A 17,925-nucleotide genomic window follows, 5' to 3' on the forward strand; every position below is an offset into this window, starting at 1 on the left:
GCTTGACCTTACCACTGGGAGAACAAACTGGGTAATAAACTCTTTTGCTTCAAGAATGTTCTACTGTCCTTTCTTTGGTCACACTGAATCCACGGTGAACTTGCCCAGGGCTGAAACCCATTGGCAAGACAACTGGCATAGTTGGCAGGATTCATTGCTGACCAAGGAAAAAGACACGTTGCACTTATGGAAGGGGTTGTTCAGCAGGCTACCCCTATAAATGGGGAGACAGTGGATCATCCCCCAATGGGTATGTGGTCTGAGGTGGCTTGCCTCCTAGAGGGCTGGGCCCCACCCCAGGACTGGAGGCAAGTGGAGGTGATACCTGAGGCAGTAGGGGTGGCCCTTGGTATAGTAAGCAGATCCTTTGAGAAGCAGAGTGCCATGAGGCAGCGGGGACTGTGGGTTAGCTGCTTCTCACGGTTTAAAAAAAGTCTATAGATGAGAGGAACATGCTCCTGAAAAAGACACAAGATATGGTGGTACAAGAATGCGAGCTGAAAACTGCTGTGGATTCATTGAAGAATGAAATAGCATTGACATGAGATGAAGCAGCACAAGGATGCTGGCAGCAAGGTGCCATTGAAGAGGTAAAGGCCGTGAAGGAAAAGGACAGACCCCTGCAGAAATCATAAGAGGCAGTGCGAGAACGTGAGCCGTGAGGTCTGTGAAGGAGGTAAAATATTCCTTACAGAATGAGATAGCAGTGCTGCCAAGCGCACTGAAAGAGAAAAAAGACAAATTCCTGAAGGAATCACAGGTGGAGGTGGCACAGGAATGCCACTATGAAACACTGAGGTGAAGGTAAGAGAGCTGCTGAAGACTGAGCTAGTATTGCTGTGAGGCAGAGTAGTAAAGGTAAAGGTTGTAGCAGAGGAGGCACTCGGGGGAGGGGAGAGAAAGGTGCCATCAGCCCCATAAATGGAGGAGCTGGGGAAGGATGAAGGGGTGGTGCTGGAGGCACTGACCTCTCCTGTATTGAAAGCACGCCCAGTGGTTCTAAAGAAAATAAAGACCCAGCAGCCAAGAGCTCCCCAAGGAGAGGAGCAGCCCCCTCTGCAGGTCGTGGAGCACTCTATGGTCAGCACCTATACTCAGGCTGAGCTGGTGGATTTGGGTTCCCACTCAAAAAGAAGCCCTTGGAGTCAATATCAGCTTGACTCCTGCATCTGTGGGACTTAGGGGTGGATGGAATTGTTCTTTTGGGATCAGAGATGGGAAAGCTGGCTTCCCTGACAGTTCAACCCACCTTGAGGCAGCCATTACAAAGTGCACATCAGACCCAGGGAGTCACTCCCTCCTCAATTGGTTTATGGCTGCACTTCATTCTGTGTGGCACAGTCAGGGTGATCTACCATCCTCTCCTGCTAGATGACAGATGTATGCTGAGCTCCAACAGGTGTTATGAGAGCTAGGCATAAGAAATGCCCTTTATAGTCCAGAGGATTATGGCCCAGATGAAAAGATTTTCACTACTGGGATGAGAAATGTTGTGCTTCAAATGGCTCCCACATCCCTCTTTGGGTCTCCGGTGGCCATTCTTTCCCCTCACTTAGGGCATTCCATAAGCAAGGTGACACATACAGTAGCAGACTTAGGAGAGGATGAAGCAATGAGAACACAGAAAGAAATAAGGTCTGCTGCTCACAAGAAGAATTTAAAGGGCCCCATGAAGGTTACAAGGACCCAGATGTGGGTTAATTTAATACAGGCAGAAGCAGATGAACGGAAATTAGATGGGAAGTTAAGTAAGATCTTATTGGAGCTATGGCAACAACTGAAACCAGACCAGCAGTTCCAGATATTAAGACCAAAGAGGCAGAAGTTAAAGACAGAGTCACAAGATCAGCCTGTGTGTTTGGAAGACTCCCTGCTGGACAGTGAGCCAGTCTCACGCGAGTCCACATGGGAAGATGATTGGGGAACATGTTTAAACTGAGGAGAAAGTCGAGGTACCTGCCATGAGGAACCGGAGGGTACCAGAGGCCACATGTTGAAGTAGCTATCCATTAGTCCCCAGTAAACATACAACACGTCCTGGCTCTGGTGGACACTGGGGCTGAGTGTTCACTGATTTCTGGTAAACCTGAGTGCTTCCCCGGTACCCCCACTATCATACATGAATATGGAGATAAGGTTATCTGAGTGAAACAAGCCCAAATCTCTTTGGGATAGGGCGTCTACGCCAAAAAGAGTATACTGTGTATACCTTTCCCATCCCTGAGTATATTTTGGGGATTTATATCCTGCAGAGTCTATGGTTACAGACTACTGCAGGTGAGTTCAGACTGGGAGTACGTGTGAAGGCAGTTCTGAGAGGACATGCTAGGCATCTGCCCATAGCTTTGCCTGTGCCTCAGTGGGTGACTAATACCAAACAATACAAATGGCCTTGAGGGCATAAAGAAATTGGAGAAACCCTTCAGGAACTGGAGAAGGTGGGTATTATAAAGCCCACCCATAGTCCTTTTAATTCCCCAGTGTGGCTGGTAAAAAAAGCCAGATGGCTCCTGGCATATGACTGTGGATTACAGAGACCTGAATAAAGTCATACCCCGTATGCATGCTGCTGTCCCCTCTACTGCAGACCTGATGGGTACTCTCAGCCATGAACTCATATGCCATTATGTGGTAGATCTTGCTAATGCCTTCTTTCCATTGACACTGGGCAGGAAAGTCAGGAACAGTTTGCCTTCACATGGGAAGGATGGCAATGGACTTTCACCTTCCTTCCACAGGGATACCCCCCCAGCCCCACCATCTGTCATGGACTTGTAGCCCAGGACTTGGCTACATAGGAGAAACCGCCAATGGTGCAGCTGTACCATTATATTGATGATGTCGTGTTCACGTCTGATTCTTTTTCAGATCTAGAAGGTGCAGCACCTAGACTGCTGCAACATCTACAGGAGAAAGGATGGGCTGTGAACAGCACCAAGGTTCAGGGACCTGGTTAGTCAGTCAAATTCTTGGGAGTCATCTGGCCGGGTAAAACTAAAGTTATACCAGAAGCAGTCATAGATAAAGTCCAGGCCTTTCCTACCCCTACAACTATAGCATTGTTATAGGAGTTTCTGGGTCTTTTAGGCTACTGGAGAGTGTTTATCATGCACTTAGTGCAAATCCTGAAGCCCTTATACCAGTTGGTACAAAAGGGCGTCAGGTGGGAATGGGATGAGACATGTGCATCTGCCTTTACTACAGCAAAACGGGCAGTCAAGACCATGCAGGCCTTGAGTGTGATAGACCCATCAAGGCCCTGTGAGCTGGATGTTCATATGACTGAAGACCGTTATGGCTGGAGTCTCTGGCAGCGGCTTGAATGAACTTGCCAACTTACTGTATTGTGGTCACAACTCTGGAAAGGGGCAGAGGTATGATACGCTTTGATAGAAAAACTGGCTGCATATCAGGCTTGCTGGCTACAGAGCCCATCAGTGGAATGTCCCCAGTAACGGTAATAACCACCTATCCCATCTTGGTGTGAGTACGAGACTGGACCCAAAAGCCAAGGAGTGGTGTGGCACAAATGCCTACACTGGCCAAGTGCAGTGCTTGCCTACAATGTAGTGTCTCTCTAGTAGCCCCTTGAGTGAATAACTCCAACGCTTGTTGGGGCCAGTGATATATACTAGTGAAAAGCAGGAAAAATTTACTTTAGAACCATTAGTAGCAGAAATTCTTTATTGGGAGGGAAGAGCCCCTATATCCGAGGATGCATGGTACACAGATGGCTCAAGCCATGGGCAGCCCCCAAAATGGAGGGCCATAGGTTTCCATCCTAAGACTGAGACAATATGGATGGAAGATGGTGAGGGGAAAAGCAACTAATGGGCAGAGTTGTGGGCAGTGTGGCTTGTGATCAGCCAGGAGCCCTCCCCTATAGTTGTCTGCACTGACAGCTGGACTGTCTATTAGAGCTTGACCCTGTGGCTACCAACATGGTACCATGCCAACTGGCTGGTTGGTCACCAACCCCTTTGGGGGCAAGAATTGTGGCAAGACTTATGGGCCTGTGGTCAGACTAAAATAATTACAGTATACCATGTGACAGGTCATTTGCCACTGGCAGCCCCAGGATATGATAAAGCAGATAAGTTGGCCCAGATATGTTGGTTAGAAGAAAAGCCTGCCTCTGATGTGGTCCAATGGTTACATCAGCATTGGTTGCACGGGGGGCAAAAGACAATGTGGGCTGTAGCCCACCAGTGGGGCTTGCCTTTGACTTTTGAAGAAGTTAATAGAGCCCGGCAGGAGTGTGTTGTATGCTCGAAAAGGGAGTTACACCGAGTTCCACAGCAACATGGGACAATAGCTAAGGGGCCGAAAACCCTCGTCAGGTGGCAAATAGACTACATTGGGCCACTACGTGTGTCAGAAGGATATCGATATGCCATGACTTGTGTGGACACAGATACTGGAATTCTGGTTGCTTTTCCTACATGTTATGCAGACCAGCAGGTGACCAAAAGAGGCCTGGAGCATCTCTTTGCCGCTTATGGCCAACCACAGGCAATTGAGAGTGATCAGGGCACCCATTTCACTGGACATGCACTGCAAGAATGGGTGCAACAGTTGGGAATAAAAATGGAAGTTTCACGTGACATAGAATCCTACCATGGCAGGCATGATAGAGAGGTACAATGGTTTGTTAAAATCTGGACTAAAGTCAGACACCAAAAGTCTGCGTGGATGGTCATCTGCTTATGGACAGTGCTTCAGCATCTGAATGAGAAACCATAGACATGTTAACACACATTACTGCCTCCTCTATGCAACTGCAAATTTCAAACCAAGGAAGAATCACTGAAGCTGAGGATCAGCCACCAGAATAATATCTTGCTGCCAGCACCAACTGGGCTAAACTCTGGAGACTCCATTGACTGGACATGGCCTTGGACCTTTTGACACATGGACCAATGATGACTGGCTCTCCTGGCACCTTGGGGACAAGGCCTGGAAGCTGGCCTTCTGTGTATTCCTGGAATAACAGCAGAGTCACCCCCAGAAGGTAGGATCATCTACCGGGGAGTTTTGTTTTATTATTATGGCCAGTGCTTGTACCTCAGGTAGCATTATATATAGACCCTTCAGTAACCCCCATGGGAAAAGGAGTAAAAGTATGGTGTACTAGACCTGGAAGGGGCCCCCTTTCTGCTACAGTCCTATCACAGGACCACTCTCTTGCATGCATCCTACCTGATGGACAAGATGTGCCTATGTCAGTGTCATTAAAACATGTGTCTTATGGCCCCTAAGGTCTTTGTGGATTGGGAATCTCCTCTGGCTTGAGGATTATTATAATTTTTGTTACTTGTATCAAAATCTTGTTGTATTTTAATTTTTGTTATTATCTCTAAGGTGTTGTTATCCTCTGTTGCTGTTGTGGAATCTGGTTAGAGTGGTCCAGTTTTCTTGCACAGGGACCATTGCAGAAGATTGAGTCTCTGCACATAGACTTGTAAGGAGAGAATCTTGGATGGGTGGAGTGTGGGGAAGTTGGGGTTCCCATGGCCAGGATCCTGAGTGAACTTAAACCACTTGATGATGTAACTGGCCTGTTGCTAGGCTACTACTTCCACACCCTTAGTCAATAAGCTATTATTGGCCTACATAGAGAGCTCGGCCCAGTGCTCTGGGTGGAGGCAAAGACCCTAGTGCTAAATCTATTGCTGGGAGAACAAGTCTGGTAATAAACCCTTTTGCTCCAAGAACGTGCTACTGTCATTTCTTTGGTCACATTGAGTCCATTGTGAACTTGCCTGGGGCTGAAACCCATTGGCAAGGCACTCTAAATAAAAAGTTCTGAGTGACTGAGGTGCCTTATATATAAAGTAGATAAATATCCTAAAATAAGAAAGAGGGAAAAGTATCCAAGAGAAAACTAAAAATTGTAACAGCAGTGCCAACATGTTTTCAACATCCCAATGTAGAGTCAGCATCAGGTAAAGGAAGTGAATCACAAAATTATCCTCAAAGGTGCTACTGTTTGTGTTGTTCTCATTAAAATGGCAGAAAAACCCAATAGAAAAGTTGCTAATAGCTCAATCCTAATGGAACATAATTCCATGGTTATGTTGTGGATATGATATACAGGCATTTTCTTCTATGCCTGGGAAATTTGCTAAGAACTTTCATGTACACATAATTATACAGAGAGTGCCATCAAAATTGTGGATGATGTTTTCAATTCTAGATTAGTTTTTGTTGAATGGGCTGAAAGGGACCAGGACTACTTGGAATAATAGATTTGCATCAGAACACTGGGGTAAACTTTTCCTAAATAAATATCTCAGAACATCACCTAGGCCTAGTGACTCAGATTCCTTGTGGGGGTGGGGTCCATGTATGTGTTTTTTAAAAGTTTCCCAGGTGACATTAATGCATACAGCTGAATAAGAATCACAGGAGATAAGCCAAGTTCTATAAAAGCATCAGCTGCAGCTCATTTGTGTCATTTTATTATATTCTTGCAATGTAGTAATAAAATTTTTATGTTGTCCCAGGCTGAGCCTTCTAAACATGCCTGTTGTGCATAGACAACAACGTGGTTTTTTTCTTTCTTTGCCTAAGTGGAACTGGCAGTTTACTAGCACAAAAGCAAGAACATTTAATAGGCACTCCACAGAGAGAAGCAATGTTTGCTATCGTTTACCAGTAACATTTATTAGGCTGTGGTAGGCATGGTAAGGCCACAGGAGACTGGGCCAATTCATTTGCAAAGGAACATGATGTAGCACACAGGGATGGAGGAAAAGCCTTAAAGCAAAACATTTTTTTATAATAACAGCCAACATTTATAGGGTCTTACTTTGTGCCAGGCCTTATTTAGAACACTTTACTTGCATTACCTCATTTCACCATCACAGCAACCGTAAAGATGAGTTCTATCATTACTATTACCTTCCCTTTAAAAAAATTAATTAATATTGATGTATCATTGATGTACAATCATATCGGTTTCATATATACAACACAGTGGTTCAAGAGTTATCCATATTACTTTTACTTAATCCTCAACCCCACTAGTGAGATTTATTACAGATTACCTGTAATAGTAAATATTACAGAATTATTGACTATATTCTCCAAGCTATACTACCATCTTATGACCAACTTATGACTGAGAATTTTTGTGTCCTTTCATCTTCTTCACCCTCCTCTGCCACCCCAGCTCCTCCCACATGTGTCCAATGGGTTTCATCCCTGGGCAAGTTCACTATGGATTCAATGTAACCAAAGAAATGACAGTAAAATGTTCTTGGGGTGAAAGGGTTATACCCAACTTTATTTCCATGGTGGCAGGTCAATTACTAGAATCCCATCTACTCGGAGTGAGTGTGCATGCAGCAAGCTGGTCTCTGCCTTTGGGCCTCTCCACCCCTGCAGCCATCTCAGTCTCTGTCCTCGGCACTGCCACAACTCCAGTCCCATCTCTGCCCTCTTGCAGCCTTGCGGCAGTGCTACCATGTCACCCACAGCACTGGGCAGGGCTCTTTATATAGAGTCAATAACAGTGTATTGCCCACATATGTGTAGTGAGCTAGCCAATCAGGACCCGGAGAGAATTCTGGCCACAGGAACCTTCACTTTATCTACACCATGGTAACCACTAGTCACTATGAGTCTACTGTTGTTTCATTCATACTGTTTTGCTTTGTTTTATAAATTTTATAAATAAGTGAAATTTATAAATTTGTTTTATAAATAAGTGAAATCTTATAATATTTTTCCTTCTCTGCCTGGCTTATTTCACTGAGCATAATACCATCCAGGTCCATCCATGCTGTTGCAGTGGCAGGATTTCTTTTTATGGCTGAATAATATTCCATTGTGTATATGTACCACCTCTTCTTTATCCCTTCATCTATTGATGGACACTTAGGTTGCTTCCCTACCTTGGCCATTGTAAATAATGTGGTACTAAACACAGGGATGAATATATCTTTTTGAGTCTGGGATTTTGTTTTCCTTGGGTAAATTCCTAGCAGTGGAATTACTGGGTGAAATGGTATTTCTATTTTTAATTTTTTGAAGAACCTCCAGAAGGAAGTTATCCAATTTATGGGCATATAAGTTTTCATACTATTCTCCAATATCTCTTTGTATTTCTGTGATATCCATTGTGACTATTTCTTTTTCAGTCCTGACTTGTGTTCTCTCTTTTTTTCTTGTAAGTCTGGCTATGAGTTTATTTTCTCAAAGAACCAGATCCTGGTTCCATTGATTTTCCTTCTATTGTTTTATTCTTTCTCTATTTTATTTAGTACTGTTTTGATCTTTATTATGTTCCTCCTTCTACTAACTTTGAGTTTTATTTGTTCTTTTCTAGTTTCTTGAGTTCAGACAGTTTATTTGGGATTGTTTTTGTTTCTTGAGGTAGGCCTGTATTGCTACATACCTCCCTCTTAGTACTACTTTTGTGGCATCCCACAAGTTTTGGGCTGCTGAATTTTTGTTTTCATTTGTCTCCATGTATTGCTTGATTTGTTTTAATTTGTTCATTGATCCATTGACTATTTAGAAGCATGTTGTTCTGCCTCCATGTGTTTGTATGCTTTTTTGTTTTCCTTGTGTAATTTGTTTCTGGTTTCATACCACTGTGGTCTGAGAAGCTGCTTGATATAATTTCAAATCTTTTTGAATTTATTGAGGCTCTTTTTGTGGCCAAGAATGTGATCTATTCTGGAAAACATTCCATGTACACTTGAGAAAATGTGTGATGTGTATCCTGCTGCTTTTGAGTGGAGTGTTATGTAGATATCTGGTAAGTCCATCTGATCCAATATATTGTTCAGTGCCTCTGTTTGCTTATTTATTTTCTGTCTGGTTGGTCTATTGATATAAGCGATGTGTTAAAGTCTCCTAAAATGAATGTGTTGCAACTTATTTCCCCCTTTCACTCTGTATTTGTTTTACATATTTAGGTGCTCCTTTGTTGGTGCATAGATGTTTATAATTGTTATATTCTGGTTGGGTTGTTCCATTTATCATTATGCAGTGTCCTTGTCTCTTTTTACTTTCTTTGTTTTGAAATAAATTTTGTCTGATATAAGTACTGCTACTCCTGATTTTTTCTCCCTGTTATTTGCATGAAATATTTTTCCTACCCCTTTCAGTCTGTGTATGTGTTTAGGTCTGAAACAAATCTCTTGCAGACAGCATATAGATGGGTCTTGTTTCTTTATCCATTCTGCGACTCTGTGTCATTTGATTGGTGCATTCAGTCCATTTGTATTTAAGGTAATTATTGATAGGTATTTACTTATTGTCATTTTATTTTATTTTTTTCTGGTTGTTTTTATAGCTCCTCTCTGCTCCTTTCTTATACTCTTGTTACTTGATGTTCTTCTATAGTGTTATGATTGGATTAAAAAACTTTTTTGTGGGGCAGAGCCAGGATGGCAGCGTGAGTAGAGCAGTGGAAATCTCCTCCCAAAAACACATAGATCTATGAAAATATAACAAAAAAAACTCTTCCTAAAATAGACACCAGAGGACACAGGACAACATCCAGACCACATCCACACCTGCAAGAACCCAGTACCTTGCGAAAGGGTTAAGATACAAGCCCCGGCCTGCCGGGACCCAAGCGCCCCTCCCCCCGGCTCCCGGCGGGTGGAAAGAAACCGGAGCGGTTCTTTTTTTTGGCAAGTGCTTTTTGGAAGCCTTAAAGGGACAGGGACCCCGGTGCTAGGGAGGCAGGGCAGCAGGACCAGTGAGCGGGTGCCTGGGACCGGCGCCTGAGGACAAAAAAAAATCGTGTGTTTTTTCCATTTTTTTTTTTTTCTGTTCCCTCTCTCATTGTTGCTGTTGTTGTTTTGGTTTGGAGAGTGCTTTCTGGAAGTCTTAAAGGGGCAGGACAGGTCACTTAGACCAGAGGCATGGAATCTGGGGATCTATGAGCACTCTAACGCCCTGGGCAGCAGGGAGCACAGAGGCCCCTTACGGAGATAAATAGCCTCCCGACCGCTCCCCCTCCAACGGGGCTCCACCACATTGGAGGAGCAGCCCCAGCCAGGCCACGCCCAGAGCAACAGCAGAGATAAACTCCATAGCAAACGGGCAGGTAACAGAACCCATGTTTGCGCACAGCTGACAAGCATGAGCCACTAGAGGTCGCTATTCTCCCAGGAGAGGAAGGCCACAAACCAACAAGAAGGGAACCTCTTCCAGCGGTCACTCGTACCAGCTCTGCAAACTATCTCTATCACCATGAAAAGGCAAAACTACAAGCAGACAAAGATCACAGAGACAACACCTAAGAAAGACAGACCTAACCAGTCTTCCTGAAAAAGAATTCAAAATAAAAATCATGAACATGCTGACAGAGATGCAGAGAAAAATGCAAGAGCAATGGGATGAGATGCAGAGAAAAATGCAAGAGCAATCGGATGAAGTCCGGAGGGAGATCACAGATGTCAGGAAGGAGATCACAGAAGTGAAACAATCCCTGGAAGGATTTATAAGCAGAATGGATAAGATGCAAGAGGCCATTGAAGGAATAGAAGCCAGAGAACAGGAACGTATAGAAGCTGACATAGAGAGAGATAAAAGGATCTCCAAGAATGAAACAACACTAAGAGAACTATGTGACCAAGCCAAAAGGAATAATATTCGTATTATAGGGATACCAGAAGAAGAAGAAAGAGGAAAAGGGATAGAAAGTCTCTTTGAAGAAATAATTGCTGAAAACTTCCCCAAAGTGGGGGAGGAAATAATCGAACAGACCACGGAATTACACAGAACCCCCAACAGAAAGGATCCAAGGAGGACAACACCAAGACACATAGTAATTAAAATGGCAAGGATCAAGGACAAGGAAAGAGTTTTAAAGGCAGCTAGAGAGAAAAAGTTCACCTATAAAGGAAAACCCATCAGGCTAACATCAGACTTCTCGACAGAAACCCTACAGGCCAGAAGAAAATGGCATGATATACTTAATGCAATGAAACAGAAGGGCCTTGAACCAAGGATACAGTATCCAGCACGACTATCATTCAAATATGATGGCGGGATTAAACAATTCCCAGACAAGCAAAAGCTGAGGGAATTTGCTTCCCACAAACCACCTCTACAGGGCATCCTACAGGGACTGCTCTAGATGGGAGCACTCCTAAAAAGAGCACAGAATAAAAGACACAACATATGAAGAATGGAGGAGGAGGAATAAGAAGGGAGAGAAGAAAAGAATCTTCAGACAGTGTGTATAACAGCTCAATAAGTGAGCTAAGTTAGGCAGTAAGATACTAAAGAAGCTAACCTTGAACCTTTGGTAACCACGAATCTAAAGCCTGCAATGGCAATAAGTACATACCTCTCAATAGTCACCCTAAATGTAAATGGACTTAATGCACCAATCAAAAGACACAGAGTAATAGAATGGGTAAAAAAGCAAGACCCATCTACATGCTGCTTACAAGAAACTCACCTTAAACCCAAAGACAAGCATAGACTAAAAGTCAAGGGATGGAAAAACATATTTCAGGCAACCAACAGTGAGAAGAAAGCAGGGGTTGCAGTACTAATATCAGACAAAATAGACTTCAAAACAAAGAAAGTAACAAGAGATAAAGAAGGATACTACATAATGAAAGGGCTCAGTCCAACAAGAGGATATAACCATTCTAAACATATATGCATCCAATACAGGAGCACCAGCATATGTGAAGCAAATACTAACAGAACTAAAGAGGGAAACAGACTGCAATGCATTCATTTTAGGATACTTCAACACACCACTCACCCCAAAGGATAGATCCACCGGGCAGAAAATAAGTAAGGACACACAGGCACTGAACAACACACTAGAACAGACGGACCTAATAGACATCTATAGAACTCTACAGCCAAAAGCAACAGGATATACATTCTTCTCAAGTGCACATGGAACATTCTCCAGAATAGACCACATACTAGCTCACAAAAAGAGCCTCAGTAAACTCCAAAATATTAAAATTCTACCAACCAATTTTTCAGACCACAAAGGTATAAAAGTAGAAATAAATTCTACAAAGAAAACAAAAAGGCTCACAAACACATGGAGGCTTAACAACATGCTACTAAATAATCAATGGATCAATGAACAAATCAAAATAGAGATCAAGGAATATATAGAAACAAATGACAACAACCACACTAAGCCCCAACTTCTGTGGGACGCAGTGAAAGCAGTCTTAAGAGGAACGTATATAGCAATCCAGGCACACTTGAAGAAGGAAGAACAATCCCAAATGAATAGTCTAACATCCCAATTATCAAAACTGGAAAAAGAAGAACAAATGAGGCCTAAAGTCAGCAGAAGGAGGGACATAATAAAGATCAGAGAAGAAATAAACAAAATTGAGAAGAATAAAACAATAGCAAAAATCAATGAAACCAAGAGCCGGTTCTTCGAGAAAATAAACAAAATAGATAAGCCTCTAGCCCAACTTATTAAGAGAAAAAGAGAATCAACACAAATCAACATAATCAGAAATGAGAATGGAAAAATCACGACAGACTCCACAGAAATACAAAGAATTGTTAAAGACTACTATGAAAACCTATATGCCAACAAGCTGGAAAACCTAGAAGAAATGGACAACTTCCTAGAAAAATACAACCTCCCAAGACTGACCAAGGAAGAAACACGGGAGTTAAACAAACCAATTACGAGCAAAGAAATTGAAACGGTAATCAAAAAACTACCCAAGAACAAAACCACGGGGCCGGACGGATTTACCTCGGAATTTTATCAGACACACAGAGAAGACATAATACACATTCTCCTTAAAGTGTTCCAAAAATAGAAGAAGAGGGAATACTCCCAAACTCATTCTATGAAGCCAACATCACCCTAATACCAAACCAGGCAAAGACCCCACCAAAAAAGCAAATTACAGACCAATATCCCTGATGAATGTAGATACAAAAATACACAACAAAATATTAGCAAACAGAATTCAACAGTATATCAAAAGGATCATACACCATGACCAAGTGGGATTCATCCCAGGGATGCAAGGATGGTACAACATTCGAAAATCCATCAACATCATCCACCACATCAACAAAAAGAAAGACAAAAACCACATGATCATCTCCATAGATGCTGAAAAAGCATTTGACAAAATTCAACATCCATTCATGATAAAAACTCTCAGCAAAATGGGAATAGAGGGCAACTACCTCAACATAATAAAGGCCATATATGATAAACCCACAGCCAGCATTATACTGAACAGCGAGAAGCTGAAAGCATTTCCTCTGAGATCGGGAACCAGACAGGGATGCCCACTCTCCCCACTGTTATTTAACATAGTACTGGAGGTCCCAGCCACAGCAATCAGACAAAACAAAGAAATACAAGGAATCCAGATTGGTAAAGAAGAAGTTAAACTGTCACTATTTGCAGATGATATGATACTGTACATAAAAAACCCTAACGACTCCACTCCAAAACTACTAGAACTGATATCGGAATACAGCAAAGTTGCAGGATACAAAATTAACACACAGAAATCTGTAGCTTTCCTATACACTAACAACGAATCAATAGAAAGAGAAATCAGGAAAACAATTCCATTCACCATTGCATCAAAAAGAATAAAATACCTAGGAATAAACCTAACCAAAGAAGTGAAAGACTTATACTCTGAAAACTACAAGTCACTCGTAAGAGAAATTAAAGGGGACACTAATAAATGGAAACTCATCCCATGCTCATGGCTAGGAAGAATTAATATCGTCAAAATGGCCATCCTGCCCAAAGCAATATACAGATTTGATGCAATCCCTCTCAAATTGCCAGCAACATTCTTCAATGAACTGGAACAAATAATTCAAAAATTCATATGGAAACACCAAAGACCCCGAATAGCCAAAGCAATCCTGAAAAAGAAGAATAAAGTAGGGGGGATCTCACTCCCCAACTTCAAGCTCTACTACAAAGCCATAGTAATCAAGACAATTTGGTACTGGCACAAGAACAGAGCCACAGACCAGTGGAACAGATTAGAGACCCCAGAAATTAACCCAAACATATATGGTCAATTAATATTTGATAAAGGAGCCATGGACATACAATGGCAAAATGACAGTCTCTTCAACAGATGGTGCTGGCAAAACTGGACAGCTACATGTAGGAGAATGAAACTGGACCATTGTCTAACCCCATATACAAAGGTAAACTCAAAATGGATCAAAGACCTGAATGTAAGTCATGAAACCATTAACCTCTTGGAAAAAAACATAGGCAAAAACCTCTTAGACATAAACATGAGTGACCTCTTCTTGAACATATCTCCCCGAGCAAGGAAAACAACAGCAAAAATGAGCAAGTGGGAGTACATTAAGCTGAAATGCTTCTGTACAGCGAAAGACACCATCAATAGAACAAAAAGGAACCCTACAGTATGGGAGAATATATTTGAAAATGACAGATCCGATAAAGGCTTGACGTCCAGAATATATAAAGAGCTCACACACCTCAAGAAACAAAAAACAAATAACCCAATTAAAAAATGGGCAGAGGAACTGAACAGACAATTCTCTAAAAAAGAAATACCGATGGCCAACAGACACATGAAAAGTTGCTCCACATCGCTAATTATCAGAGAAATGCAAATTGAAACTACAATGAGGTATCACCTCACACCAGTAAGGATAGCTGCCATCCAAAAGACAAACAACAACAAATGTTGGCGAGGCTGTGGAGAAAGGGGAACCCTCCTACACTGCTGGTGGGAGTGTAAATTAGTTCAACCATTGTGGAAAGCAGTATGGAGGTTCATCAAAATGCTCAAAACAGACCTACCATTTGACCCAGGAATTCCACTCCTAAGAATTTACCCTAAGAACGCAGCAGTCAAGTTTGAGAAAGACAGATGCACTCCTATGTTTATCGCAGCACTATTTACAATAGCCAAGAATTGGAAGCAACCTAAATGTCCATCGGTAGATGAATGGATAAAGAAGATGTGGTACATATACACAATGGAATACTACTCAGCCATAAGAAGTGGAAAAGTCCAACCATTTGCAGCAACATGGATGGAGCTGGACAGTATTACACTCAGTGAAATAAGCCAAACGGAGAAAGAGAAATACCAAATGATTTCACTCGTCTGAGGAGTATAGGAACAAAGGAAAAACTGAAGGAACAAAACAGCAGCAGAATTACAGAACCCAAAAATGGACTAACAGGTACCAAATGGAAAGGAACTGGGGAGGATGGGAGGGCAGGGAGGGATAAGGGGGGGGGATGAAGAAGGGGGTATTAAGATCAGCATGCATGGGGGGGGAGGGAGAAAGGGGAGTGTGGGCTGTACAACACAGAGAGGACAAGTAGTGATTCTACAACATTTTGCTAAGCTGATGGACAGTAACCATAATGTGGTTGTTAGGGGGACCTGATATAGTGGAGAGCATAGTAAACATAGTATTCTTCATGTAAGTGTAGATTAAAGATTAAAAAAAGAAAGAAAGAAAGAAAGAAAAGGGGGATTACTCCTTGATAGGATAAAACTATTGGTAAATCAAAGATCAACGCATGCTTTAAATATCCTTAATGTTGATCACTTAAAGGGTGTCAGATGATCAGCTATGGAGGTACTCTTTTCTGATAATATTCCTTTCTCTAAATTAAAAAAAAAAAAAAGCAGTTCCTGTGTGCTGACCTCCAATGAGTTCTGCACAGTGCTATAGAGGGCATGTCAAAGTGTGGGCAAAGGGTCTGTTTGTTTCTATGCAGAAGATCAAGGCCTCGCTTGGCTACCCAGAAAATTAACTAAGATACAATATGAGGAAGAGCTTCCAGCATCAGCACTCTCTGGAGGACTTGTGCCAGGGGGGTGATCATCAAAAGGCCTCCACAGGGATCTGGGCGATGCTGCGGTTGTGGCTGCATCCACCCCACCGTTTCCTGGACTTGCCATTGGAATGAGGAGGGAGATGTCTAGGCTGGCATGTGCATACAGTGAGACAACGAATTTGACTGGATCTGTGCTGTTGGAACTCAACCAGGAGTTGGGAGGGGTGCAAGTTGTAGCACTCCAAAATCTCATGACTATAGACTATCTACGGTTAAAAGAACATATGGGATGTGAACAGATCCCAGAAATGGGTTGCTTTAATTTGTATGATCTCTCTCAGACTGTTCATGTACAGTTGGACAATGTCCATCATATCATAGACAAATTTTCACAAATGCCTAGGGTGCCTAAATGGTTTTCTTGGCTTCACTGGAGATGGACAGTAATTACAGATTTGCTTTGTTTACATAACCGTATTCCTATTATGTTAATATGTGTGTGCAAATTAGTTGGTAGTTTAAAACCTATACATGCTTAAGGTACTCTACAAGAAGATAAGTCAAAGAAATAATTAATCCTCCCATGTTTTCTTCCATATGCTATCTCTATAGCTTTCCTTCTTCCTTCCTGATTACAACCCTTAAATAGAATTCTTGCCTCATATTGACTTTACCGAGTATCATAATTCCTCCAGGTGGTAAAGATACCTCGAGACAAGTGCTGGGCATAGAAGCCACAGGGCATAAATCTGCAAAGAAGTAAAAAGCTAACCTTTGCAAACAATATGGCTTCTCTCTCATTTACCAACTTTACATTTCCCTGTATGGCCCCGGAAGATGACTGGTTAGCCAGAGACGGGTAAGATTCCTCAAGGGAGGAACAACCTAAGACAGGCACAGTTGCAGGGGGGCCATCAGGTGAGAAATTGGGGATCAACCAAGGTGAGGCTCAGAACCTCACCCCCCCTGTTTTGAGAGAAATCTTCTGCATCCGTGAATGTTTTGCTGCCCTTGTCTAGCTTGGATTAATACTTAGTCCATAGGCACACACCTGATCATCTACAATTGCTCTCTTACAACACTAAACTATGTTTTCTTCCTTTATCTTGCATCTACCTACCACTTCAGCAGTTTATTAAAAATAAAAATAATTATAATAATAAATGAAGAAATGTGGGATCCACATATAAATCAAGTATAAAAATCAGACGAATATTCATATTTGACCTGATTGTTTATAGTTCATAATGCGTGATCAAACCGAAAGTTTCTGTGATGACTGCTCTTGTACTGTTCACCATGGAAGAATTTATTCACTATGTAAGAATTCGTTCACCATGTAATAACTTCTTCGTTATGCTTCAGAAGATTGGAGACTGACGAGAATTAGACTTGAGATGGATTAATGATTGTACATTTAGCATTGACCCCCCTATACTGAATTTCATTGTTGATAACAACCATTTGATCAATAAATATGAGAGATGCCCTCTAAAAAAAAAAAAGTTCTTAGTTTTAACTACCAACTAATTTGCTCATTTTTGCTGTTGTTTTCCTTGCTCGGGGAGATATGTCTAAGAGGTTTTTGCCTATGTTTTTTTCCAAGAGGTTAATGGTTTCATGACTTACATTCAGGTCTTTGATCCATTTTGAGTTTACCTTTGTATATGGGGTTAGACAATGGTCCAGTTTCATTCTCCTACATGTAGCTGTCCAGTTTTGCCAGCACCATCTGTTGAAGAGACTGTCATTTTGCCATTGTATGTCCATGGCTCCTTTATCAAATATTAATTGACCATATATGTTTGGGTTAATTTCTGGAGTCTCTAATCTGTTCCACTGGTCTGTGGCTCTGTTCTTGTGCCAGTACCAAATTGTCTTGATTACTATGGCTTTGTAGTAGAGCTTGAAGTTGGGGAGTGAGATCCCCCCTACTTTATTCTTCTTTTTCAGGATTGCTTTGGTTATTCGGGGTCTTTGGTGTTTCCATATGAATTTTTGATTTATTTGTTCCAATTCATTGAAGAATGTTGCTAGTAATTTGATAGGGATTGCATCAAATCTGTATATTGCTTTCGGCAGGATGGCCATTTTGACGATATTAATTCTTCCTAGCCATGAGCAGGGGATGA

The 17,925-nt window shown here is 42.0% G+C and overlaps 1 long non-coding RNA gene across 1 annotated transcript in view; it reads right to left on the reverse strand.

The window, feature by feature from the left end:
* Positions 1-4,380: 4,380 nt before the first annotated feature.
* LOC140849977 (uncharacterized) overlaps positions 4,381-17,925 on the reverse strand; it is a 31,432-nt gene continuing 17,887 nt past the window's right edge. Inside the window, exon 4 of the long non-coding RNA XR_012132509.1 lies at positions 4,381-4,725. This is a non-coding gene — a long non-coding RNA (uncharacterized lncRNA). The remainder of the gene's footprint in view (positions 4,726-17,925) is intronic.

The sequence above is a fragment of the Manis javanica genome, chromosome 6, assembly GCF_040802235.1.
Source record: "Manis javanica isolate MJ-LG chromosome 6, MJ_LKY, whole genome shotgun sequence".
Classification (NCBI taxonomy): domain Eukaryota; kingdom Metazoa; phylum Chordata; class Mammalia; order Pholidota; family Manidae; genus Manis; species Manis javanica.